The 27625-nt window shown below is 44.5% G+C and overlaps 1 protein-coding gene across 1 annotated transcript in view; it reads left to right on the forward strand.

The window, feature by feature from the left end:
- Nucleotides 1–27625, forward strand: part of LOC147457603 (uncharacterized) — a 110753-nt gene that overhangs the window by 11477 nt on the left and 71651 nt on the right. The window lies entirely within an intron of this gene.

Raw genomic sequence — 27625 nt, forward strand, 5'->3', positions numbered from 1 at the left:
TCCCCTACGTACAATATGTTATGCCCCACTAGTGGGCTTCTCATTTGACCTATGTACAGTTCTGGGGGTTTATGCGCGTTTGCCAAGGCAAGAGCCTTCTGAACAGGAACCGGATTAGCTAATTGCTAATCCCCCACAGGTACGCACAGTTCCATCACGAAAGATTGCGAGTTTGGAGAGTTTTCTCGCGTGAAAACTCGTCCAATTCACATGGGAACTATTCCATTGCGTGTGGGAGCCCTTGGGACACGCGTAGGCGTGTTCGCTCCGCTAAAAACGATCTGAAACAGCAAATTACAGCCTGCTGTGTTTTTCTGCAGGTTTAGGGTTTCGCACCTAAACTGCAAGGGAACACCGGGGGAGTCTCGTGAGAGCCTTGGGATGCATGTACAGGCTTTTGGGCACCCGGCAGTGAAAAACAGGGAATTACAGCCTGCTGAAATTCTGTGACAGCTCACCAGAAAGCTTCCAGATAGCGAGGGAATCCGTTCTAGACAGGTGTTTTTGACCTACAGGGGTTTTTGCGCCGTTATGTTGCCAAAATCAGGTCGAAAACCTGCGTTTTCAGCCCTCGCCAGGTTTGGACAGCTTTGTGAAAGCTTGTGCAAAGTGGTCGGATCGTCTACCTTAATTTGAATAAAGAAATACCGAAAGGGGCGCCAGTCTTTGGGGCCTACAGGGTGTCGGTCTCATGTGTGCAGTGACATTCTAGTCGCTGGACGCAACTGTGTTCTCTTCCCTTCTCAGTGCTCTGTGTAAAGTTAACAGGTAATTGAAATAGTACCGCCCTCTACGTTGTACGGGCCGGTTATATGGTTCCATCGACGGGATAGTCACTTTTTCTTCAAAAAGTGCAGCGTGGATTGTTGTGGGTGAAAGCAACACAGAGCTTGTCGATATGGCAGAGAAGAGAGACCAAGTACCTGAAGAGGGATCTTCCTCACATGGCAGAGAGAAAATTCCTTCAACTCTTCAAGAAGAGGACAGGTTGTTTAGAACTCAACTGCGTTGTTGCATGGACATGTTTCAGCAGTTGGCTAACAACCCAAGGATGTAGGAATTCTTACAGGCTCCGACACAGGGTTTTCAGCCTCCTACATAGGGCATGACTGAGCCGTTGCAGGAAAAGGAGATTTCCAATGCGCAGAGGACTCATGATGCTCGAGGGAAAGCCCATGTGGTTGAGCAACTAGCAATGTCCAATGATCCAAAGCAACTTGCTTTAGCTGGACAGGAACCGTTTGTGAATGGTCAAGGGAGCAATGGACAGGCTATGCGTCAGACCCTTCCATTACCTAATACTTATCCTGGTTATTTTGGAGGTGGTTTAGTGTTTCAAGCTATGGTTGGACCTTCCACAGGTTATATGCCAGGGAATGTGTTCGGGACAATGGAAACAGGCATGGGTAACCCTATGTACGTGAACATGAGTGTCCAACCAGGTTTTCAGGGTGCCTATGGCCAGTTTCGAGTGCCTGGAACACAATTTGGTATGGCTGGTTTTTCGCAGCCATGCGTACAAAATGCAGATATGACAGGGAAAACAGTTGATGCGAGTGCTGGAATGAACACTCATGGAGCACCACTGTTACAGGCACCTGTTTATGATAATGTGGCTCCTTTGAGTCAGCCTAAGGATTACAAGGAAGGTGGGCAGGGAGTGAAGTTTGAAACTTTCAGAGGAACTGAGGACCAATTAAAGGCTTTGACCTTCATACAGCAGTTCGATGCAGCTTATGCTGGAGGCAACTTCACGGAATCTTCAAAGATACGCAAGGCTGCCACTTTCTTGAAAGGGAATGCGCTTCAATGGTGGACCGCATTGTGGAACCAAGGTCAAGCCCCAACAACGTGGGTCCATTTCAAACAGCTTTTTGCGCCTGCATGGTTGACAAACACTTTTGAAGTGGATGTGATGACAGAATGGCACGAGTTGAATGCTAAACAGTGTGCGAATTTGGAAGAGTACAATAAACAGTTTTGGGCTGCACTGTTGCCAGTCACCTCTTACAGGTTTGTGCCTTTGTCAGAACAAATTGAGAAGTACTGTTGCGGATTGCCCAAGAAAATCAGGGACTGCTGCACAAAGACTACTGTCATGAATTTGTTTCAATTGATAGAGAATGCAAGAGTGGCCAACAATCTGTCGAAGGGAGATTCCGATGGATTTAATAGCCACATGAAAGGGGCCCAGGGCAAACAGTTTTCAGCCAAGGGCAATGTTGCAGCAAAGCCTTCTGAGTCTCCTGCAAAGAAGCCCTCCACTCAAGAAGCTGATACGTCCAAGAAGCAGTCTAAATCTTCTTCGGAACGAGGACAAGGACAAAAAAGGCATTTTTCTGGCAAAACTTTTGAAGAACGGAAAGCTCTTAGGGAGGCCAAGAAATGCTACATTTGTGAACAGGAAGGACATTTTGCAAATGAGTGCCCACAGAAGAAGTCACAGGATAAGGATGACAAGTCAGACCATAAAGGGAAGAAGCCAAAGACGAGTGTAGGACTTGTTCCAGATTTGGTCGGAGATCAGCCAAACACAGATGCCACGGAGCTATGCAGAGCTTGGGGCAAAGTTAGAGACCAGACAGTGCTGGTTTTCTTTGATCCAGGAGCCCGTGCAAATTTCATATCACCAGAATTGGCATCAAAGTTGGGCATTCGTGCAGAGGAGATGGGTATGACAGGCGAAGCAGGTTTGGCATGCCCAGGACATTCAGAGCCTGTTACTCCCATTCTGGGAAAGCTTTGTCTGCACATTCAGAGCTATGTGGATGCGGAAGAATTACATATTATGCCGCTTGAGGGTTGTGATGTGTTACTGGGTATCCCATGGTGTTACAGGTTGCATGCTATGGTGGATACTTACAACAAAAAGATTACCCTTGTACATAGAGGAAAGACTCATGTCCTTGATGTAAAGCTTAAAGGGGAGTCTGTTCCAGTTGTTTCTGCTTCTGCTATTTCATCTGTAATAAAGAATCATCTTTCTGCGTATTTGATCTTTGCAAAAGAAGTACCTCAAGTTGTATCTAATTTGTCTACCTTAGATAAAGACAGGTCAACTTTTTTGAGTGGTTTCAGTGATTGTTTTTCGGACTTGCCAGGGGAGTTACCTCCTGAGAGACCTGAGGATCATACTATAGATCTTGTGTCAGGTTCTAGTCCACCGAATAGACCACCATACAGGGTTAGTGCAGCCCAGCAGAAAGAGATTATGGGTCAGGTCAACGAGCTTTTAGAGAAGGGGCTGATTCAGCCCAGTTCATCCCCTTTTTGTTCGCCTGTACTCTTAGTGCAGAAGAAGGATGGTTCATGGCGCATGTGCATTGACTATCGCGCCTTGAATAAGAATACTATCAAGAACAGGTTCCCCATACCGAGGATAGATGACATTCTTGATCGGCTTGAGGGAGCGTCATTGTTTACAAGAATAGACCTAAAGAGCGGGTATCATCAGATACGCATTAGACCAGAAGATGTCCATAAGACTGCGTTCAGGACAACATTTGGTCTCTATGAGTTTCTTGTCATGCCATTTGGTCTCACAAATGCTCCTGCCACATTTAATACAATGATGGACAGAAATTTTAGACCACATAGAAACTTCGTGGGTACCTTCTTTGATGACATGTGTCACAAAGTGATGACGTGGTGGACAACAGAAACCCTAATTTCTGCCAAAAACCCTAACATTCTTGCAAACCCTAATTTTTGCCAAAAACCCTAAATTCCGGAAATCGCAGAGGCGGTTTATTAATTTTATTTTTTTTTTGGAAAATGATGAGCGACGCGAATTTTGCTTTTGCTTTTTAAAAAAAAAAAAAAAAGAGAAAAGACTCTCTAAGAGAGAGAGAGAACTGATGCTTTTGATTTTAAAAGCTTTTGGGGCTCTGCTTTTGGGCATCCCTTGTAACCTTTAAATTAGTGGTGAGGGCCTCACTTCTCAGAGCATCTGGACGCAGAGTCTGAGAGTGAAACCCTAACCGCTCTCTTGTACTTTGATGATTGATTAATATAAAAAGAAATACCGAAAGGGGCGCCAGTCTTTGGGGCCAATATCTCTAGGCACGGAACTCCGTCGGGCCAGTGCAAATCTATTGTGATCTGTGAATTGTTTTGAAGTGGTTATTTGGTGCTGTCGCGGTTGATTCTTGACTTGGAGTGTCCAAGTCTGTTACAGTGGTATCAGAGCACGGCCGATTTCTCTTCTACGGGAAATCCGATCCCCGAATTTTTTTCCGCGGCACCTATGGCTTCAGGCAATGACCAGTCGACTCCCTCTGCATCTGGAGATGCGGGCTGGGATCACAACGAAGATTCAGGCAGAGAGTATGGCCCGCCTTGGCCTACTTAGGCGGAGCGGCGAGAGATAGAGCATCGCCAGTTGATCAGCGATGCAACAAAGATGATGCTCAATTTTGCCAAGGACCCGAAGATGGCAAAATATATGAACCAGACCTCTTTGAAAGAGGTACAGATGGAGTGGCAGAGAACCACAACACCACTCCCGAAACCCGCTCTCAAGAAACCTTCTGCCTCCAAGAAATATACGGAGAAGGAACTGGAGAACGTGGTTGATGCACGGATTGCTCAGCTTTTTGACACGCAAAAGAAAGCCAAAAAGCACGGCAAAAAGCAGAAGAAAGGCATTGACTTCCCGGGATATTTGGGTCATCGGTTGACATTTGACAAGGCAAAGAAACGGAAGAAGCGTGTTCGATTTGAAGGAGTACCCAGTTCTTCTTCTTCTTCTTCTTCTTCTGACAGTTCTTCTAGCTCCTCGGATTCGAGCGAAGAAGACAGAAAAGATAAAAAGCGAAGCAAGAAGCAACGCTTTGGAAAGGGCAAGGCAAAGAAGGCTAAATCTCGCCCAGAGACTGACAGTTCTATTGAGGACTCGTCTACAGACAGCTCAGATTCCGATGACGGAAAGTTTTATGCGAACAAGAAGAATTTTTACAAAGCCAACCTGTATGACTTTCTCGAAGATAAAAGCAAGAAAGTCCGAGAGTTTAACGATCAAGTTTGATACTTTTCAGGAGACTCAGATGCTTCGAAGGCTGTGTCTTTGACATCGCTTTCGCGGGAGGACGCTATTCAAAGCACTCCAAGATTCGGAGAGCTGCCTCTTACTTTAAGGAGAATGCTCGTACTTGGTGGTCCACGCTTCTATTAAGCAAGACTGTGCCAGTTACATGGCTGAAATTCAAGAGGCTTTTTATTTCTTCTTGGTTGACTCAAGAGTTTGAGCGAGATATACGAGCTGCTTGGAACCATCTCCGGATGACCAAGAGCGATACAGTGAATTCTTATTGTGAAAGATTCTGGAGCTCTTTTCTACCCGCCTCTTCATTCAAGAAGATCTCATTCAGAGAACAGATTGAGCGGTTTACCTTGGGTCTACCTACAGAGATCCGAGATCACTGCTTGGAACAGAAGTCAGCTTCTATTCAGGAGTTGATGAGTCATGCGAAGCGAGGCTTTGCCATTCACTCTAGCAGTCTGACCTAACCCACAGATGAGGCCATGACACAACGAGCCGAACAGACTTCTGGGAATGAAAGTAGAATGAAAAAGAGCAACCCAGAGAAAAAAAAGGATGCACGACCCAAGCTTACTCCTGAGGAGAGAGCTCGCTTCATCAGAGAGGGGAAGTGCTTTGGATGCGGGGAACATGGACATATTTCCGCGAAGTGCCCTGATAAGGCACAGAAAGAACATAATGATAAAGACGACGACAGGTCTGAGAGTTCGAGAGCAGCTGAGGAATGTGGCAGAAAAGGCAGATAGAAAAGTAGAACTGGTACCACATGGCGTGGGACTTGCACCGAATCAAATGAATGAAAGTACAAACTTTGCCGCTTTTTTTTGGGGCAAAGTGAAGGATCAGGAAGCTCTTTTGAAGGAGCCAAGGCCAACTTCTTTCACTTGGAATTGGCGGCTCGATTTGGAACTACGCCCGACAGACTGACGCCACAAGCGGGGGTAGTTCGACTGGTACCCGGATGGGATGTTGCCATTACACCGAGCATTGGCAAACTTCGTTTGCAATGACAGGGGTGTTCAGGGCACGTGAGTGACGTTCTACTCGGGATCCCTTGGTACCACAAGAACTACGCCGTGGTTGACTACCGGGCCGAGAAAGCGACTTTGATAAATGAAGGGCTTAGAGATTGTACTTGATGAACTTCAGTTTTCTTACTCATTCTTTTGGGAGAACTGAACGATGGATAAAAGTTGAAAATGTTTTGACCTGAAGAAAAGAACGCCAAGATTTTTTTTCTCCACGCTCATGCCGATTGCTTTTGAGAGGGCTTGAAGATCATACCATTGATCTGAAATCTGGAAGCATGCCACCAAATCGGCCACCTTATCGTGTGAGCCGAGTACAGAATGAAAAGATTATGAACTCAGTGAAAGACCTCTTGGAAAAGGGTCTTGTCCAGCCTAGTACTTCACCGTATTGCTCTCCAGTGTTGTTGGTTTTGAAGAAAGACGGATCTTGGAGAATGTGCATCGATTATAGCACTCTCAACGAAATCACCATCAAGAACAGATTTCCGATTCCTAGGATCGATGATATACTCGACAGGTTACAGGGATCCTCGTGCTTTAGCAGGATTGACTTGAAGAGTGGATATCATCAGATCAGGATAGCGCCAGGAGATGTCTACAAGACAGCTTTTCGGACGACTTTTGGGTTATTTGAGTTTTTGGTGATGCCTTTTGGCTTAACCAATGCTCCTGCGACTTTTAACCGGATGATGGATAGGATTTTTCGAGAGTACAGGCTATTTGTTGGCACTTTCTTTGACGACATCAATGTTTTCTCCAAGAATGAGCCAGAACACAGAGATCGTCTGCTTCAAATCTTTCAGGCATTACGAGATCACACGTTAGTGATTAATGCAAAGAAAAGTGAATTTTTCCTACTAGAGATACACTTTTTGGGACACATTGTGTCAGCAGCAGGAGTGCGAATGGACCCGGCCAAGATAGAGACTATCCGTGATTGGCCCGATTTGAGGAATGTCCATAAAGTTAGAAGCTTCTTGGGACTGTGTTCGTACTACAGGCGGTCCATACGAAAGTTTGCAGAGGTTGCTTCCCCTTTGCATATCTTGACACAGAAAGGAGTACCTTTTTCGTGGGGACCCCCAGAGGTGACTGCCTTTCAGACGTTGAAAGAGAAATTGACTACGGGACCTATTTTGACTTTGCCGGACTTGCAAAAGTCATTTGAAGTATATTGTGATGCTTGTGGTCGTAGTCTCAGTGCGGTCTTGATGCAAGAAGGCCATGTCATAGCTTACGAGAGCCGTTTGTTCTCTAGGCCGCAGATGATAGCACAGATCTATGGGAAAGAGCTTTTGGCGGTTATCCACGCTCTTACTCAGTGGCGGCATTACCTACTCGGAGCGGATTTTACTGTCTTTACAGACCATCAGAGTTTGCGCTACTTCTTGTCACAGAAGCAGCTTTCGGAAAAGCAGATGCGGTGGGTGAACATCTTGTCACAGTTCCACTTCCAGATTGTCCATGTGCAGGGACAAAAGAATGTGGTGGCAGATGCTTTGTCTCGGAAACCGTTGGTTCTGGCTATTTCTGCGATACATCATAGGAGCTTCGAGGATATGGTCGATCAGTGTGCCACAGATACAGATTTTGCAGATATTTTCACACGGATACGGGATGGGGAGACAGTAGCTGGATACTCCCTTCGGGAAGGCTACTTGATGAAAAAGACTATGTTGTGCGTTACACAACCGTTGAGGGAAAAGGTTATGACTGATTGCCACTGTCCACCTTTTACGGGTCACCGTGGCATTGCTACCACCATGAAAGGGGTAGAGAGAGATTTCTTTTGGCGGAGACTGAAGAAGAATGTGGAAGAGTTTGTGCGCAGTTGCTTGGTATGCCAGAAGGTCAAGTTTGACAGGCATAAGGCACAGGGATTGTTACAGCCTTTACCCATACCCACCCGCCCCTGGGAAAATATTGAAATGGATTTCATTTTTTTTGATCTCCCGAGAATACAGAATGATCACGATGATTTTCCGATTACATGGCACGCCTGAGACGATTGTCTCCGACAGAGACCCCAGATTTATGAGTTTGTTTTGGAAGGCAATTTCGGAGAACATTGGCACGCGGTTGCAGTTCTCATCATCGTTCCACTTGCAGACTGACGGGCAATCTGAGATTGCCAATTCACCGCGGCATTGCTACCACCATGAAGGGGTAGAGAGATACTTCTATTGGTCGAGGCTCAAAAAGGATGTGGAAGAGTTTGTGCGCTGTATGCTAGAAGGTCGAGTTTGACAGGCATAAGGCATAGGAATTGTTACAGCCTTTACCCATACCTACCCGCCCCTGGGAAAATATTGGAATGGATTTCATTTTTGATCTCCCGAGAACACAGAATGATCACGATGATTTTCCGATTACATGGCACGTCTGAGACAATTGTCTCCGACAGAGACCCCAGATTTATGAGTTTGTTTTGGAAGGCAATTTGGGAGAACATTGACACGGGGTTGCAGTTCTCGTCATCGTTCCACTTGTAGACTGACGGGCAATTTGAGATTGCCAATTCAGTGGTTTTAGATTTATTGAAGTCTTGTATCTCGGATCAGAAGACTCAACAGGAAAAGAACTTACCTTTGGTGGAATTTGCCTACAATAACACGATACACTCTTCGACGGGGAAGACGCCATTTGAGATTGTTGAAAGTGCTGTGAAGGTTCCATCCTTCCTGAGCACGAAAGATTAGATATTTGAAGCGGATGAATATTCGCGAGATTTGGATACGGCTTTTGCCAAGGTTCGCGAGACTTTGCAGAAGTCTCAAGAACGACAAAAAAAGGCAGCGGATCGCCATCGTCGCGACTTGAAACTGAAGGAGGATGATTGGGTGCTCTTACGTTTTGAGAAGGCACGCCTAAGAAAGAAAAAGGGAAAGGAGAGGCTTTTTCCAAAGCTTAGTATGCAATACTACGGACCTTTCCAGATTACTGAAAAGATAAATGATGTCTCCTTCCGATTGAAACTGCCAGATACTTGGAGGATTCACAATGCATTGCATGTGAGTCTCTTGAAACCTGTTAAGGGTGATGTGTCTGATGATGGGGAGCCTGATGAGCAACTCGCAGTGGAAGAAAACGAGGAGACCCTTGTTCCTGAACAGATTTTGGCACATACGGATATGAAGGAGCGTAAAGTCCGAAGGCGGTTCTTGGTTAAGTTCAAGAACTTTCTTGCATTTGATGCGAAGTGGATGGAGGAGGAGGACCTAGCAGATACTCCTCGGATTGTGAAACTTTACCTCGATGTTTTGGTTTAGCATAGTCTACTCCAAACGGAACCCAGAAATTTAGCTTGGCCGAAGATCTGGTGCAGTGGGATGCACAAGAGGGGAGTTACTCCGCTCCTTTGTCAATAGATGCCTCGATTTTGATACTAAAGTGACTGATGTCTCTTTGAGCTTCAGGGATACGGAGAGCTGACAGTATTCTGTTGGATCACTTTATGAAATGGAATTCCTGATAATGATACTGATTTGTTCTTGACTTCTTGTGAGTGCAGGAACTGATAGACGAAATGACTGCAGCATTTTGGTCTACTTGATCTCGAATAGACATGGTTGCAATAGGGGTTAGTCAATCGGACATCGATGAGGTCCCGATTGGACCTAGATGTGATTGCTAGCTACATTGCCGATAAATCATGGTCTAAGATCCGAATGAATGTTGAATGTCATGTGATGTCCTGTGATGTCTGGTGATGTCTTGTGATGTCGTGTGATGTGACTGTCGATTTTGTACATGTGCTAGATGTGTGTTCCTAGTACGTAGGTACTAACAGTCAGTGTTTGCTAAGACGGTTTATGGCTTTTGTCGGTTTTGCAGGCGTAATCGCGGTCGATTACAATGCTTTCAAGAGGGGGGTATGTCACAAAGTGATGACGTGGCGGACATCAGAAACCCTAATTTCTCCCAGAAACCCTAAAATTCCTGCAAACCCTAATTTTTGCCAAAAACCCTAAATTCCGGAAATCGCGGAGGCGGTTTATTAATTTTTTTTTTTTTTTGGAAAATGATGAGCGACGCGAATTTTGCTTTTGCTTTTAAAAAAAAAAAGAAGAGAAAAGACTCTCTAAGAGAGAGAGAGAACTGATGCTTTTGATTTTAAAAGCTTTTGGGGCTCTGCTTTTGGGCATCCCTTGTAACCTTTAAATTAGTGGTGAGGGCCTCACTTCTCAGAGCATCTGGATGCAGAGTCTGAGAGTGAAACCCTAACCGCTCTCTTGTACTTTGATGATTGATTAATATAAAAAGAAATACCGGAAGGGGTGCCAGTCTTTGGGGCCAATATCTCTAGGCACGGAACTCCGCCGGGCCAGTGCAAATCTATTGTGATCTGTGAATTGTTTTGAAGTGGTTATTTGGTGCTGTCGCGGTTGATTCTTGACTTGGAGTGTCCAAGTCTGTTACAACATGATTGTCTACTCAAAGTCTAAAGAGGAGCATAGGGATCACTTGACCGCAGTTTTCAAGGAGCTACGCAAGAATAGGCTACTCATTAATGCGAAGAAAAGTGAGTTCTTTTTGCAAGAGATTCACTTCCTTGGGCACATTGTTTCAAAGGATGGGGTACGCATGGATCCCGCTAAAGTGGAAGCAATTAGGTCATGGCCAGACTTGAAGTCCGTACATGACATTCGAAGCTTTCTAGGCTTATGTTCCTATTACAGGAGGCTCATTCGAAATTTTGCTGAGATTGCTTCTCCACTCCATGCACTGCAAGGAAAAGGAGTCACTTTCAAGTGGACAGCCAAGGAAATTTTAGCGTTCAAACACTTGAAAGAGAAGCTGACTTCAGATCTGGTAATTATTTTGCCAGATCTTTCTAAACCTTTTGTGGTTCAATGTGATGCGTGTGGCCATAGTCTTGGGGCAGTTCTAATGCAGAATGGCCGAGTAGTCGCATATGAGAGCAGAATTCTTTTGAACACTGAAAGGAACTTGCAAGTCTATGAGAAAGAATTGCTGGCAGTAATTCATGCTCTCACTAGTTGGAAACACTATTTGCTAGGGGCTGATTTTGTTGTCCAAACGGATCATCAAACCTTGCGATATTTTCTTACACAGACAAAGTTGTCCGAGAAGCACATGCGATGGGCAAACATCTTGTCAATGTTCCATTTTCAGATTGTGCATGTGCAAGGGAAAAAGAACATGGTGGCTGATGCGTTGTCACGAAAGCCCCAAATTTCAGAAGTGTCAATTCCGTACCATTGTGAACTAGACGAAATGAAGACACAATATGCTGAAGATTCAGATTTTGCAAGGATCTATGACCAGCTTGTTGATGGGCAACATCATGAGCACTATATGCTTAAGAACGACTTTCTCATGATGCATGGAAAGTTATGCGTTACTAAACAGTTACGGCCAAAGATTTTGATGGAAAGTCATGCTCCACCTTATGCTGGGCATCGTGGAATTGATGCGACAGTGAAAGGGGTTGAGGTATTCTTCTATTGGCCAGTTTTGCGTCAAGATGTTGACACATTTGTAAGATCATGCTTAGTATGCCAAAAAGTCAAATTTGACAGACAAAAGCAACCGGGATTGTTGCAGCCATTGCCGATCCCTGATAGGCCATGGGAAAGTATAGCAATGGACTTCATCTTTGATCTTCCAAGGACGCAAACAAGAAATGATGGGATTTGGACTATCATTTGTAGGTTCAGTAAGCAAGCCCATTTCATTCCTGTTAGGAAGAAGATAAAGCCATAACACATGGTCAAGATATTCATGAGCAATATCTTTAAATATCATCGGATGCCTCAGTCAATTGTCAGTGACAGGGATCCACGTATGACGAGTCTTTTCTAGAAGGCATTGTTTGAGAACATGGGCACTACGCTCAAGTTCTCTTCTTCATTTCATCCGCAAACTGATGGACAGTCAGAAGAGGCAAATTCTACTGTCTTGGACCTGCTCAAATGTTATGTGTCAGAGCACAAGGCAACTTGGGAACACCATCTTCCATTGGTTGAATATGCTTACAATAACACTGTGCATACATCAACAGGTAAGGCACCATTTGAGATAGTGGAAGGAGGGAAGAAAGTCCCGCCCATTTTGCAGACTAAGGACAAGATATTTGAGGCAGACAAGTATGTGCAAGATATGGATGAAACATACAGGAAGATAAAGATTGCTCTTGAGAAGCTCATGCTAAGCAAAAGAAAGCTGCCGATCGTCACCGTCGTGAACTTGTATTTTCACTTGGTGATTGGGTACTTTTGCGCTTTGAAAAGGCCAGGTTAAGGAAAAGGAAAGGCAAGGAACGCTTGTTTCCTAAGCTCAGTATGTGATATTATGGTCCTTTTCAGATTTCAGAAAAGATCAGCGATGTAGCTTACAGGTTAAAGCTACCAGAAGGCTGGAAAATACATAATGATTTTCATGTCAGCCTTCTAAGGCCCTTTGTTGGTGATGTGCCAGAGAATATGCTTGATGAGGAACAACCCGAAGTGGAAGAATCGGATGAAATCCTTGTTCCTGAACAGATATTGGCACATAAAGAAAGAAAGGTTAGAGGAAAGGTTGCAAGACGCTATTTGGTAAAGTTCAAGAACTATCCATCATTAGATGCCAAATGGATGGAAGAGTCTGAATTGCTTGATTCACCTCAGCTATTGCAATTGTATCTTGAAGCCTTTCAAATGGAACCCACAGTGACTTGATGCAACCTTTTTGGAGCAAGGCAAGAGCATGGTTCATGATGCTCAAGAGAGTAGTTAAGCAATTGTATCTACTCTTTCCATACAGAATTTAGCTAGAGAAGTTTGTGCTCAAGAGTACACTAGAAGACTTCTATGCTTGATATATGTGTCGTAGCCAGGCTGGTGGGATTGTTTAATCGTCCAACGCTACATTTCCGGAAACATGTATATCTTGGATTCCCATCATAGAATATATGTGATATCAAGAGATATCTACATGTATTATTGGCATGCAAGCGAGGTCGCTTGCAGTATTTCAAGGGTGGGGTGTGTCACCAGGAGGTGTATTTTTCCTGTTGCCTTCCGTAGATAAGTATTAGATATATTTATTTTATTTTTACTTGTTTGTCCCAAAACCCTTGAAAAGGTGCAAGTGGACATTGCATGGCCAGTGTGAAACGGCTGCAGCCAAATGGGTTTCTCACATCGGGGATCTAGGTCGGTCAGACAGGGAGTGCCCGGGCCAGTTAGCACTGAATTCTGATGAATATGAAAGCTCGTGTGCGCCAAAATGGAATTTGGGCCACTCGTCAAGTCACTGCAACTTTATAAGTTGAAAGGGGCCAGTAAATTAACCCACATTGTAGATGTTGGTCAAATGGTAGTCTTCAATGATGGTCAGGAGACCGATAGCGACGCCATGGAAGCATCTCCTAAAATTTAGGGAACTGCTATTTTTGACCGGAAAATGTGTTCGCGTCATTAGCTCTGGAATGACAAGGGGAACATTCTATTGCTCTGCTGCCAAGTCAACTGACGCACCAGTTGAGATATTTTTAGCAGGGAAAGCCCAAACTCGGAAACTGGGCGACGTGTCAGCCTGTGAGCGATTCTGCCACTCTGGGAGGCAAAAACGAGCTGCATATCAACAGAGGGGGCGCCATTTTCAGCCTCAGGTGGATTGTAGCAGGTACAAAAGCTATGGAATGCTTACCTTGCCCTCTATGCACAGTATGGTGACGGGAGTGATGCCCCGCACGTTACATACTGCTCTCTTTCTCCCCTACATACAATATGTTATGCCCCACTAGTGGGCTTCTCATTTGACCTATGTACAGTTTTGGGGGTTTATGCGCGTTTGCCAAGGCAAGAGCCTTCTAAACAGGAACCGGATTAGCTAATTGCTAATCCCCCACAGGTACGCACAGTTCCATCACGAAAGATTGCGAGTTTGGAGAGTTTTCTCGCGTGAAAACTCGTCCAATTCACATGGGAACTGTTCCATTGCGTGTGGGAGCCCTTGGGACACGCGTAGGCGTGTTCGCTCCGCTAAAAACGATCCGAAACAGCAAATTACAGCCTGCTGTGTTTTTCTGCAGGTTTAGGGTTTCGCACCTAAACTGCAAGGGAACACCGGGGGAGTCTCGTGAGAGCCTTGGGATGCATGTACAGGCTTTTGGGCACCCGGCAGTGAAAAACAGGGAATTACAGCCTGCTGAAATTCTGTGACAGCTCACCAGAAAGCTTCCAGATAGCGAGGGAATCCGTTCTAGACAGGTGTTTTTGACCTACAGGGGTTTTTGTGCCGTTATGTTGCCAAAATCAGGTCGAAAACCTGCGTTTTCAGCCCTCGCCAGGTTTGGACAGCTTTGTGAAAGCTTGTGCAAAGTGGTCGGATCGTCTACCTTAATTTGAATAAAGAAATACCGAAAGGGGCGCCAGTCTTTGGGGCCTACAGGGTGTCGGTCTCGTGTGTGCAGTGACATTCTAGTCGCTGGACGCCGCAACTGTGTTCTCTTCCCTTCTCAGTGCTCTGTGTAAAGTTAACAGGCAATTGAAATAGTACCGCCCTCTACGTTGTACGGGCCGGTTATATGGTTCTGCACTCGGCTTTGCTTCTTACTTCATTACCGACTCGAGAGTAGAATGGTTGGACTGTTCCCATCTAGAGTGAACCTCATCAAGCGCGTAGTTGCTTAGGTGATTCACTTATTTTGGGTCCTTTGGGAAATTTGCCAAAATCTCCGACTCCTCGGAAAAGGCTTACGCTCGTTGGAATCACCGTTTTAACTTTTTTCCTTTGTTCCCCCGCTAGAATTCATGTTTTCTTTATCTCCCTGCAAATGAGTAGTCAGAGGAGTATCGTTTCTGTTGGATTTTGTGTGAGAACCCATTTGCGCCAGAAAGGATCGACTGCTTCGTAGAAGAAGAATCGTTCTAAGCTTAGATACCACTGTTACAAGCTTGGACACTCCAACCGCGAAATCAATATCAACACACATAGAGAAAGTGCAAATAAGTGAATTGAACTTGAATATATATATATATATATATATATATATATATATATATATATATATATATATATATATAGAGAGAGAGAGAGAGAGAGAGAGAGAGAGAGAGAGAGAGAGAGAGAGAGAGAGAGAGAGAGAGAGAGAGAGAGAGAGAAAATGAAATGAACTGAAATGTTATATTAACGTCTTCAAAAGGCCAAAATGACCTATGAGACCAATCAGTTACAAAATAGTGAATCTAATACCATGTCTGGTACAAAAGAATTAGAAAAGAACTAGAAGTGGAACAAAATACTACTACTACTACTACAATCTAAAACTACGTGGGTATAGCAACTGATACAATAGGTACCCGGTAAACTGGATGTAACAGTGTGTGAAACAAAGATGGAAGAAATGGTGAGGATCCATCCTCATCTGCACTCTGGATGTCGAGAGAGAGAGAGAGAGAGAGAGAGAGAGAGAGAGAGAGAGAGAGAGAGAGAGAGAGAGAGAGAGAGAGAGAGAGAGAGAGAGAGAGAGAGAGAGAGAGAGAGAGAGAGAGAGAGAGTGGTGCAACTCCGTCCCTAGATGCACCCCATAGACTGGCGTCCCTTCGGTTATTTCTTATTTTTTGCTTCATACACTCCCCGAGGGTGCACTTCTCCGCGATTCTTGCGTTCAGATGCTTTCTAGAGACTGGCCCAAGGGGCTCTTATAAACAGTACATGGGATGCCAAAAAGCAAAGCCCCAAATTCCGGAAATCCGTATAGCTTGTCACATGAGCAATTCAGCGTGATGTACATAAATCACTCCCAAATGTTTTTCTGCAAGTTTTCAACGCAACTTTTGAAAGAGGGTTAAAAGATTGAAGACTTCGGGACCTCACCGTAACGGTAACCCTCCTATTGTTTGGAACGAGTGTCTCAATGAGAGCTTAAGACACGGAAGCACTTGGTTAGTATTGCTCCAATGTTGCATATTGTGGACCCTAGCAAGCCATTTATTGTTGAAACAGATGCTAGTGATTCTGAGCTTGGTGCAATACTTTATCAAGATGAATGTTCTGTTGTGTTTGAAAGCTTGAAGCCTTCTGACGTTGAAATGCGTTCACACAGATGAAAAAGAGCTTTATGCGGTAGTTAACGCTATGAGGAAGTGGCGGCATTATTTGCATGGCTCTACCTTTGTTGCATGGACAGATCATCACTCTTTGCGCTATGTCTATGATCAGGGTGATCTCAGACACCGGAAGGCTATATGGCTTGAACTTATGCAAGAGTTTGATTTTGAGATCCGTTACAGGAAAGGATCCAGCAATTGAGTTGCTGCTGATGCACTCAGTCGAATTCTGGAAGGTATTGCTGTCTATGCTAAAATCTCGACGGATTTCTCTCTCTTCTAGGGCTATGTCGTTCTGATAGCCATTTTGGCAAGATATGGGACAAGGTCGAAGTAGGACGTGGCTCGCATACAGGCTTGGTGATTCGGAAACCCAAGTGAGTCACGTTGGAGAGATGAGGCAGAGACAATATTCCATTAAAGGTGGACTATTGTTTAGAAATGGAAAAGTATGTGTGCTAGAAATTAATGAGGTTCTGTCACAAAAATACGGAAGCGTAAACTGACGTTTAATTGCACTTCAAATACTCAAGAGAATTAGAGGGAGAGAGGAAACTTGACACTCCATTGGGGACCAGAAGATGGGCTGGTCCCCCCCCATAAAGAGAATATCTTTATTACTAAGGGAGAATCTTTACAAGCACAAGAACGGGGCATACGCCCGTCCTCTATTCTTTCTTCTCTTCTGTTCTGACTACTGACTGAGAAAGTGTTTCCACTTTCTTTCTGCTTAGGGGATTTCCCTCTTTTGCGAGACTGGTTGGAAGCTCTCGAAAAGAGAGTCTATCTTCCAAAACAGCTCATCGGAAGCTCTCACAGAGGAGAGTCCATCTTCCGTTATGTGTTGCCTTCATGCTCATTCATTCATGCATCGAACACAAAAGAGAAACAAGCAAAATGCACACGCACATGCTTGCTGTAATTTTCTGCACATAACCTGAAATTCTTACCTGTGAAAATCCCTACGCCGAAATAGAGGTCTTCTTCGCGATGGAATCGCGCTAAACTTGATGTAGACTTAGGATAAGGAGAGAGAAGAGAATTTCTATGGCTGATCTGCTGAAAACAGCCCTAATCGAGGTGATTAGGGGCTGAAAACAGAGAATTACAGAAGCCGCACTCTGCTAAGAGAGCGTCTACGGGAGCTTCTCGCGATAAAACTTCACCAGAAGGGTCTATGATTGTGAGATCCCTTGTTCTTGACAATGGGAGCACAAGGCTACCACATATGTCGCAAGGGGCTGCTCTCAAGCTTCAATGGAGGGCTCCACCGCGTAGAGCACGCTCACATTAGGGGGGGTAGGTGCACTGCCAGCCCTGAAAATGGGAGAGGGGGCTCCTAAATAGCCATCAGGAAGAGGGGGCGCTAGGAAGAGAGAGAGGGTGAGAGTGAGAGTGAGAGAGAGTTAGTTTGCATTGGTAAGTGTGCCACTTGGCACACTTACTTTAAAAACTTAAAAACCATTCAACTTTTGACTTTAAAAACTTCTAGCTCATTAATTAAAAATGTGCAACTAACTAACAAATGCTACCAATGATTCTTTTATGAGAACACCAAAGGTTTGCTGGCGCAATGCCGCACTTGCACTGCACCGCCTTTACCTGTTCACACTTGTCCGGCCGCCTGCCCGGGCACGGACCGTTAAATTTAATTTAACGAAACTTACCCTAAGGCTTTATTAGCTTTATTAGCCTTAGGGTCACTGTTCTAAGGACCCCATCGCATTCATGTGCTTGTACTGACGCGCGTATTTTTCCTGAGCCTAAAGTTTGAGGCTACTGCTTATCCCTTTCTGAAGACCCGATTTCCCAATCACTAGGGCTTCAGGGTAATTTCTGCTAAGGTCCCTCTGAGGTGTTGTGGCCCGCATTTAGGCTCACCTGAGGCCTTAGAACTGCTAGGTCTATTCTGGTGTGCACACAACTAATTAGATAATTCTTTTCTCGTAAATAAATTAATTATTTACAAAGTCTGACTTAGTTACATCCCTCTTGGTTCTAAACAGTTGACCTCAATTGGAGAGCGTCAACATAACTGTGCAAGATGTCAGGGTAGTCCTTGAGATCGGACTCAGTCATCCACTTTGCATCTAAAGGAGTGTAATTCTTGAACTTGACTAAATACTTTCGATGTAGACTCCCCGACTTGAGTTGTCTCTCCGAGTGGTGTATTATTTGTTCAGGTTGAAGGATTTCCTCAGTCTCTTCGACTTCTGGAGGATCTTCTTGTACGGGCTCCACTGGAGGAGGTCCAACATAGGGTCGGAGGAGACTGACATGAAAAGCATTATGGATTCGCCAATTATAAGGTAAATCCAATCTGAAAGTCACATCATTGACTTTATCTGTAATTTTGAAAGGGTCGTAGAATCTATGGGAAAGTTTGACAACTTTCCCTTTGCCCACCCGCTTTTTCAATCTAGCTTTCTCAAACCGAAGGAGGACATATTGTCCTTTTTCAAGATTGAGATTCCTTCTGTGCTTGTCTGCTTTCCTCTTCTGTTGCTCTTGAGTACGAAGAATCGCTTGCTTTACTTGTTGATGGGCAATATCAATATTGCGCACAAATTCATCTGCGGCGAAGATGTTTTCTTTGGTCACCATAATAGGATGTAAGAGTGGCTTCCCGTAAATAATTTCGAATGGGGCTTTACCAGTTCAGGAATGCATGGTATTATTATACGCAAACTCAACTATTGGTAATTACTGTTCCCATTCGGATTGTCGTTCCGAAACATAGCACTTGAGGAGATCTAAAACAGTGGCATTAGCCTCAAGGCTGGTCACTCAAAGCCACCTTATTCTATCAGGGATAATACACTCTATCGTCAACAAGCAATATGCATAGCTTAGCCCTTACGACAAAAGGTGATGGATGAAGCACATAATTCTCCTTATGCCGGGCATCGGGGAATTGCTTCCACCACTAGTGCCCTCGAAAAGTATTTCTTTTGGCCAACACTTGTGCGGACATTGAAAAACATGTACGTGAGTGTTTAGTTTGCCAAAAAGTGAAATATGACAGACATAAAGTTTTTGGCAAGCTTGAGCCGCTCCCTGTGCCTAACACGCCATGGGAAAGTATTGCCATGGATTTTATTACGGATCTTCCTCGATCCAAGAATGGAAATGATGCAATCTGGACTATAGTAGACCGATTCAGTAAGCAAGCCCATTTTTTTCCAGTGAAGAAGACGATCAAAGCTGATCACATGGCTAGAATATTTCTAGCTTTGATTTTTAAACACCATGGATTGCCAAAGACTATTGTGAGCGACAGAGATCCCCGCATGACTAGTCTATTTTGGCAGGCATTGTTTGAAAACTTGGGAACTAAGCTTGATTTTTCATCAGCTTATCACCCTCAAACAGATGGTCAAAGCGAAATCGCTAATGCCACTGTTTTAGATCTCCTCAAGTGCTATGTTTCGGAACGACAATCCGAATGGGAACAGTAATTACCAATAGTTGAGTTTGCGTATAATAATACCATGCATTCCTGAACTGGTAAAGCCCCATTCGAAATTATTTACGGGAAGCCACTCTTACATCCTATTATGGTGACCAAAGAAAACATCTTCGCCGCAGATGAATTTGTGCGCAATATTGATATTGCCCATCAACAAGTAAAGCAAGCGATTCTTCGTACTCAAGAGCAACAGAAGAGGAAAGCAGACAAGCACAGAAGGAATCTCAATCTTGAAAAAGGACAATATGTTCTGCTTCGGTTTGAGAAAGCTAGATTGAAAAAGCGGGTGGGCAAAGGGAAAGTTGTCAAACTTTCCCATAGATTCTACGGCCCTTTCAAAATTACAGATAAAGTCAATGATGTGACTTTCAGATTGGATTTACCTTATAATTGGCGAATCCATAATGCTTTTCATGTCAGTCTCCTCCGACCCTATGTTGGACCTCCTCCAGTGGAGCCCGTACAAGAAGATCCTCCAGAAGTCGAAGAGACTGAGGAAATCCTTCAACCTGAACAAATAATACACCACTCGGAGAGACAACTCAAGTCGGGGAGTCTACATCGAAAGTATTTAGTCAAGTTCAAGAATTACACTCCTTTAGATGCAAAGTGGATGATTGAGTCCGATCTCAAGGACTACCCTGACATCTTGCACAGTTATGTTGACGCTCTACAATTGAGGTCAACTGTTTAGAACCAAGAGGGATGTAACTAAGTCAGACTTTGTAAATAATTAATTTATTTACGAGAAAAGAATTATCTAATTAGTTGTGTGCACACCAGAATAGACCTAGCAGTTCTAAGGCCTCAGGTGAGCCTAAATGCGGGCCACAACACCTCAGAGGGACCTTAGCAGAAATTACCCTGAAGCCCTAGTGATTGGGAAATCGGGTCTTCAGAAAGGGGTAAGCAGTAGCCTCAAACTTTAGGCTCAGGAAAAATACGCGCGTCAGTACAAGCACATGAATGAGATGGGGTCCTTAGAACAGTGACCCTAAGGCTAATAAAGCTAATAAAGCCTTAGGGTAAGTTTCGTTAAATTAAATTTAACGGTTTGTGCTCGGGCAGGCGGCCAGACAAGTGTGAACAGGTAAAGGCGGTGCAGTGCAAGTGCGGCATTGCGTCAGCAGACCTTTGGTGTTCTCATAAAAGAATCATTGGTAGCATTTGTTAGTTAGTTGCACATTTTTAATTAATGAGCTAGAAGTTTTTAAAGTCAAAAGTTGAATGGTTTTTAAGTTTTTAAAGTAAGTGTGCCAAGTGGCACACTTACCAATGCAAACTAACTCTCTCTCACTCTCACTCTCACCCTCTCTCTCTTCCTAGCGCCCCCTCTCCCTGATGGCTATTTAGGAGCCCCCCTCTCCCATTTTCAGGGCTGGCAGTGCACCTACCCCCCCTAATGTGAGCGTGCTCTACGCGGTGGAGCCCTCCATTGAAGCTTGAGAGCAGCCCCTTGCGACATATGTGGTAGCCTTGTGCTCCCATTGTCAAGAACAAGGGATCTCACAATCATAGACCCTTCTGGTGAAGTTTTATCGTGAGAAGCTCCCGTAGACGCTCTCTTAGCAGAGTGCGGCTTCTGTAATTCTCTGTTTTCAACCCCTAATCACCTCGATTAGGGCTGTTTGCAGCAGATCAGCCATAGAAATTCTCTTCTCTCTCCTTATCCTAAGTCTACATCAAGTTTGGCGCGATTCCATCGCGAAGAAGACCTCTGTTTCGGCGTAGGGGTTTTCACAGGTAAGAATTTCAGGTTGTGTGCAGAAAATTACAGCAAGCATGTGCGTGTGCATTTTGCTTGTTTCTCTTTTGTGTTCGATGCATGAATGAATGAGCATGAAGGCAACACATAAGGGAAGATGGACTCTCCTCTGTGAGAGCTTCCGATGAGCTGTTTTGGAAGATAGACTCTCTTTTCGAGAGCTTCCAACCAGTCTCGCAAAAGAGGGAAATCCCCTAAGCAGAAAGAAAGTGGAAACACTTTCTCAATCAGTAGTCAGAACAGAATAGAAGAAAGAATAGAGGACGGGCGTATGCCCCGTTCCTGTGCTTGTAAAGATTCTCCCTTAGTAATAAAGATATTCTCTTTATGGGGGGGGAACCAGCCCATCTTCTGGTCCCCAATCGAGTGTCAAGTTTTCTCTCTCCCTCTAATTCTCTTTAGTATTTGAAGTGCAACTAAACGTCAGTTTATGCTTCCGTATTTTTGTGACAGGTCTTCTATCTGTAATCCATAAAAACGCTATGGCTGAAAATCTGGGACTGTTTCGGGTGGCTGAAAACTCTGTTTTGGCTGCGTTTTTGAGGGCTGAAAATGGGATCTTCTGCAAGTAGCTAGGGCTGAATCTGCAGTTTTCCTAATGGCTGAAAACGCTGGTCCGTCTGATGCCAATGAGGCTGAAAATGAAAAACGCTGATGTTCCTTGTAGCATGAGTGAAAATGCTGGTACCTGGGGGATCTTGGCGATGATAGCAAGGCTGAAAAACGCCAGGCTAGGGGACTATGAGGTAAGCTTTTGGTGGCAATGTGTTGGAAACAGAAAACGCTAGGGCTAGGGAAAACGCCAAGGCAAGGGAGAGGGAAATCGCTAAGGGCTTGAAGGTCTTGATGGTTCCTCCTGAGAAGATGCCTGTTGAGCGGGGAGCTCCTGCTGCCTCTTCTGGCATTGAGTGCTAACTTGGGTTTGCTTCTATACAAACTTAGCAAAATTGACCTACCTACTTTTGTTGGGAAGTCACTTAAATTAATAAGTGAAAAATGTCAAAAATAGGGAAAATAGGCTAAAATCACTGAAAAATTCCCCTAATTGATTCTAATGGATTCTGATGGAAATACTGATGATAATACTGTGTGCAACCAGAGGATATGCATCTATACTAAGTGACTGGGCATGCACGGTCTACGAATAGATTGACAAAAGTGCCAGATCACTTCTAATCTAGACTGACTGAACTGATTGAACCCTAATCATGCTGTAGCTTGTCCACGGACACATAGGGTTGGATGTGTCACGTGACACAGGGCGTGGACTATGACGAGATCTTTGCACCAACTGTGAGGATGGTGACCATTCAGACAATTTTTGCCCTTGTTGCCTTTTTTTGGGTGGCCCGTGTTTCAGATAAATGCAGTTTCGGCTTTTCTCAATGGCCACTTAGAGGAGGAGGTGTATGTGGAGCAACCTCCAGTGTTGGAGGATCCATATTTCAGAGACATGGTTTGTAGGTTGCTAAAGGCTCTCTATGGACTAAAGTAAGCCCCTCGAGTGTGGTACCAGAAGATAAACTCTTTCTTCCTACGACACTCCTTATGACGTTCTTTTGCAGACCCAAATTTATACATTTACAGTGAGGGAGGATTGGTGACTCTTGTTATCCTCTATGTGGGACGATCTTGTGATTACGGGTAGCCATGTTAAGCACATCCGCAGTACTATGGAGACCTTGGCTAAGGAGTTTGAGATGACGAATCTCGGCTTGCTTCACTACTTTCTTGGATTGGAGTTATGGCAGATTGAAGGGGGCATCTTTCTCTCTCGGGCTATATCCAAGAGTTGTTGGAAGCATTTGGTATGACTGAGTGTAAACCTATACAACCCCTATGGATCCCAGTCAGAAGTTGTCACAATATGACTGCTCAGATGTAGCGGATGCTACAAAGTATTGGAAACTGGTCGGTTCTCTTATTTGGGTTCTCAACACCCGGTTTGATATTAGTTTCCCAGTGGGACTTCTTAGTTCTTTCATGCAGAGACTCGCCTAGTCACATTTGGAACATGCTCTTCGGATTGTGCGGTATTTAAAGGCGACCAAGTCATTAGGCATTCACTATGCGGCTGGAGGTACAGACTCCAGGATCATCTAGGATGATGGAGTGTTCATATTGGGGTGGGGATTGAGATGGACGACACTACAGGTTACACCTTTTCTTTTGGTGCAGTTTCATGGAGCAGCAAGAAACAGTTGATAATTGCCTTATCTTCCACATAGACAGAGTACATGGCTGTTTGAAGTGCAACATGTGAGTCATTGTGGTTACGGAGGCTGCTTTTGGAGATGAGATTTCCCCAGCAGACGACCATGATGTACTTGACAACCAGAGTTGTATAGCCATTGCGAGGAGTCCAGTGTTTCATGTCTGGACCAAGCATTTAGAGATACAATAGAGTTGTGTAACCATTGCGAGGAATCCGGTGCTCCATGCCCGGACCAAGCATGTAGTGATACAATACCATTTTGTTTGTGAGAAGACCAAGGATGGCTCTTTCCGACTAGAGTACATTCCGATGTTAGATAACCCTGTTGATAGCTTCACTAAACCTCTTCCACAGGCGACATTTTTCTCTCATGCCAGCTCCCTTGGACTTGTTTCCCATCAAGGAGCTGAGAGGGGGTGTTAAGAGTTTAGATTCCTATCGGCGTTGGTGGCTCCAATATCTTCCAGGAGAAGATTAGGGAGTGAGGGATTTTTTGTGGCTGGTATTTGAGGTAGACGTACCTTTCTTGGCAATGCACTCCACGGTGTTGCTCATCCGGTAGGTTGGCATGAGGCGGGACCCCCGTTTTAGGGTTTCTTGGATCAAAGTCTAGAGTCTTCTGCAGTTCTGCTACTAAATATGTGTCCGATCTTACTTTCAGTGAGTTCATATATTTATTAGCATTTTTAGGCCATTTGTCAAGATCGTGGGGTTTTCGAGTAGGTAGGGAAATTCTAGTAATTACCTATATATACACCCCCCCTTGTACTTTTTGGCATGTGGCTCAGTGCAAAGTTCCAGCGTTTTGGGCACACTCTCTCTCTAGCGTTTTCCCCTTGCTAGCATTTTTTGTGTGTCGTCTCTCTGTCTAGTGTTTTTTCATCTCTCTCTCTCTCTCTCTCTCTCTCTGGCATTTTTGTATAGCGATCTCTCTTCCTCTTGCTAGCACTCCCTCTCTTTGCCATGTAGACACCCTACATAACGCATGATTGCTTGTAGGTGGTTTCTGTGCCCGTACGATGGGCGGTTCAGGATAGGAGCATGTGTACGAGGAGAACTATTGCGATAGATTTGAGATCCATTGGCTGCCCGGTCCGAGAGGAGGTTTGCTTGTGGTTGCAAACGAGATCATCACCCGATTCACCCCTTTAGGCTGCACCTTTGACAATAGGTGCATGCCTAAGTCCTCGAAAGTTGGCCCCAACAAGGGGGTGTTGCTGGATGGTGGCTATGGCCGGGTGGTTAGTCAGCCGACGTGTGCCCTTAGGCGGTCGAGGTAGTCGTGAGATCCTCCATGTTTTGTATGTTTGAGGTATTGATAGGCTGACAGTACTATGCACAATGGATTTATGAAAATATGTACATTGAATTGGAAATTTCCTAGATTCCAGGTAGTCGGGAGATCCTCCATGTTTTGTACGTCTGAGGTATTGATAGGCTGATAGTACTTTGCGCAATGACTTTATGAAAATATGTACATCAAATTGGAAATTTCCCAGAACTTGATTACATGTGCTCTTTCATTTGTGTATTGCTAGAGTACGTGTTGGAAAGATGAAAGTTCTGGACCAGATGAGATGATTAGATTGAATGTTGCACCTCTGTATTCAGTGTGAATTATGTGCCAAATTTGTGAAATGCATGCTTTGTGAATGCTACTCTCTTCTTTGGATGGTCATTGGCATGTTTGCTTGGAATGGATATGAATCTGGTAGTAATTAGATTTAGCGGATCAAAACATCCGTGAAAAGATTGGCACGGTCTGGATGTGATTGCTAAATTTGTTACAATGATCATGATTTCTATTGGGGACCCTCAATGGAAAATGTGAATGTTCGGTGACTAATGTTTTTGTGTAAGTGTTGGATGTGTTTAGTTTGGTGCATGAGTACATAGAGTCAGTGTCTATTGAGCTGGCTTATGTCCTTTGTGTGTTTTGTAGGCCAATTGAGGGCGATTGCTATTCTTTCAAGAGGGGGGTATGTCACAAATTAGTGGCGTGGCATACACTGAAGACAAGGGGGCTTAAGGGTTTAAAAACCTAGCCCTAACCAACGTGAAGTTATCAGGCTGAGGGGCCTAAAATTCTTAAAAACTACTGACATAGCTGAGATCCCTAAAATTGCGCAAAGCTGATGACGTGGCAGGTTGATTTGGAAATCGCCAAATTTGGCCATGCTTTTAAGGCCAGAAGCTTTTGGGCAAAGTGCCTTTTGATCTGATGCTGTTGGGGCTTTGCTTTTAGGCACCCCTTGTTCAGTTTATAAGAGCCCTTTGGCCACTCTTTGGGAGGGCATTTGGAAATAGAGTCGTGGAGAGTTGGACCCTCGGAAGTTGTACCTTTGTGATCGGCAATCAAGAAAGAAATACCGAAAGGGCCGTTTGTCTTTGGGGCTGGTGGAACTCTGCCGCTTTGTGTTAACTCTCCTCTCTCTCTCTCTCTCTCTCTCTCTCTCTCTCTCTCTCTTTGTGTGTCTCTCAAGTTCAGTTATTTACAGTTTTTGTTCGTGTGTTACTATTGATTTCTCACTTGGAGTGTCCAAGCCTATAATAGAAGGCTCATTGTGCTCACATTGTGGGCCACAGATCTCCTACAGCCACTACTGTGACAACTATTTGGAGGGAGCTGCTGCATACTCTTTGCAGCAAGTGGGTTACTTCCGCATTCTCCTCGAGGGCAGCCAAGAGGCGTAGATATGCCGTTCTTCGCACATGGGCGAGATCTTCAGTTGTTTTCATGGTTCCATCACATGGCATACGCACCTCCACATTGGTTCATTTTGCATTCCTCATCCAGGCCACCTTGATGTATACACAGCCCTCTCGTTGTTCTCCCCGTTTTGTACATCCTTAGGGTGATAGGCCTTTGAGCATCTCAAGAGGCCTCTTTTGTACACAGTATACAGGCACTTTTTTTGCATGAGAGAGAGAGAGATGTGAAGGGGGTTGATCAGCCCACTTTAACCATATGACCACAAAGCTCGAGTGGGCATAGATTTTATCACATATGGACTAAGTGTCCCCAACCCCTCCCTAAATACGAGGTCAGGGCTGGGTTGAGCAATGTTCACCAATAAACCCAACAACCCATAAATATGGAAAACCTATGAAAATAGGATAAGTGGGCGCACGGCCACAACTAGGTGGGTGGACCTAAAGTGTCCAGCCAGTACCACATGCAGCCTAAATGCGTATGAAGTGGGTGGCCAGCCCGGGAGACACACTAGCTGTATAAGCTCTAAACCAATGTGAAGCTGTGGTGTAAACTGAGCACCGGACATGATGGAAACTTTAACGATGCATGCTGGCAATCAGGACCAAGAAGTTTGACTACACTGAGATGTGTCATAGAGTGGACTGCGATACTTTATAGTACATGCTGGAGTAAATAGCAAAAAAGATGAGAATAGACAATGGGGCAAAGAGAAGAGCGAATCGAAGCCTGCATACAGACAAAGGTGCAACACGTTTATAACCAAAAGTGGTATATGTAATTTGCAAGTAAAGGGATGTATCCCCTCCAGCGCACGCTATCTAACCATTGGTCCATTCTAAAGCTCTTCTCCCCATTTGGACTTTTGTAGCTAACCATGCCAAAACACCTGTCTGCAATCAAAGCCTTACCAATCTTGAACATGAGATCATTATAACTCTACTTATTGGGAAGCCAAAAACCTGAACAGTGATTTGAGGTAAAACTGTGCAACATAAGGAATTTTGAGGGGGTGTTAGTTTGGCTGAGGGAGTGGGGGACTATGCTTATAGACCTGGGCTGACAAGTTTTAGTTCAAAATGTTTTCTTAGGGACTTGTAGGTTGTCTCTCCGCACCATTTTGTTGCTGCAACCGCTTCTCAAACAAGCCATAAAACACAAATTTGTAGCTAAAGGTATATTTAAGTTTTCTATTGCTGGAACACTTTCTAATCCTGGACACAAAAATGAACAAAAGGGGGTGATATTGTGCGGCATTAGAAGAGAAGTGGAAAGGACCTTCCTGCATAATGAGATTTGACTAATCGACTGGAAGAAGTTGATGATGCTA

Source organism: Adiantum capillus-veneris, chromosome 5, assembly GCF_014529385.1.
Source record: "Adiantum capillus-veneris isolate H3 chromosome 5, ASM1452938v2, whole genome shotgun sequence".
Taxonomy (NCBI): Eukaryota; Viridiplantae; Streptophyta; class Polypodiopsida; order Polypodiales; family Pteridaceae; genus Adiantum; species Adiantum capillus-veneris.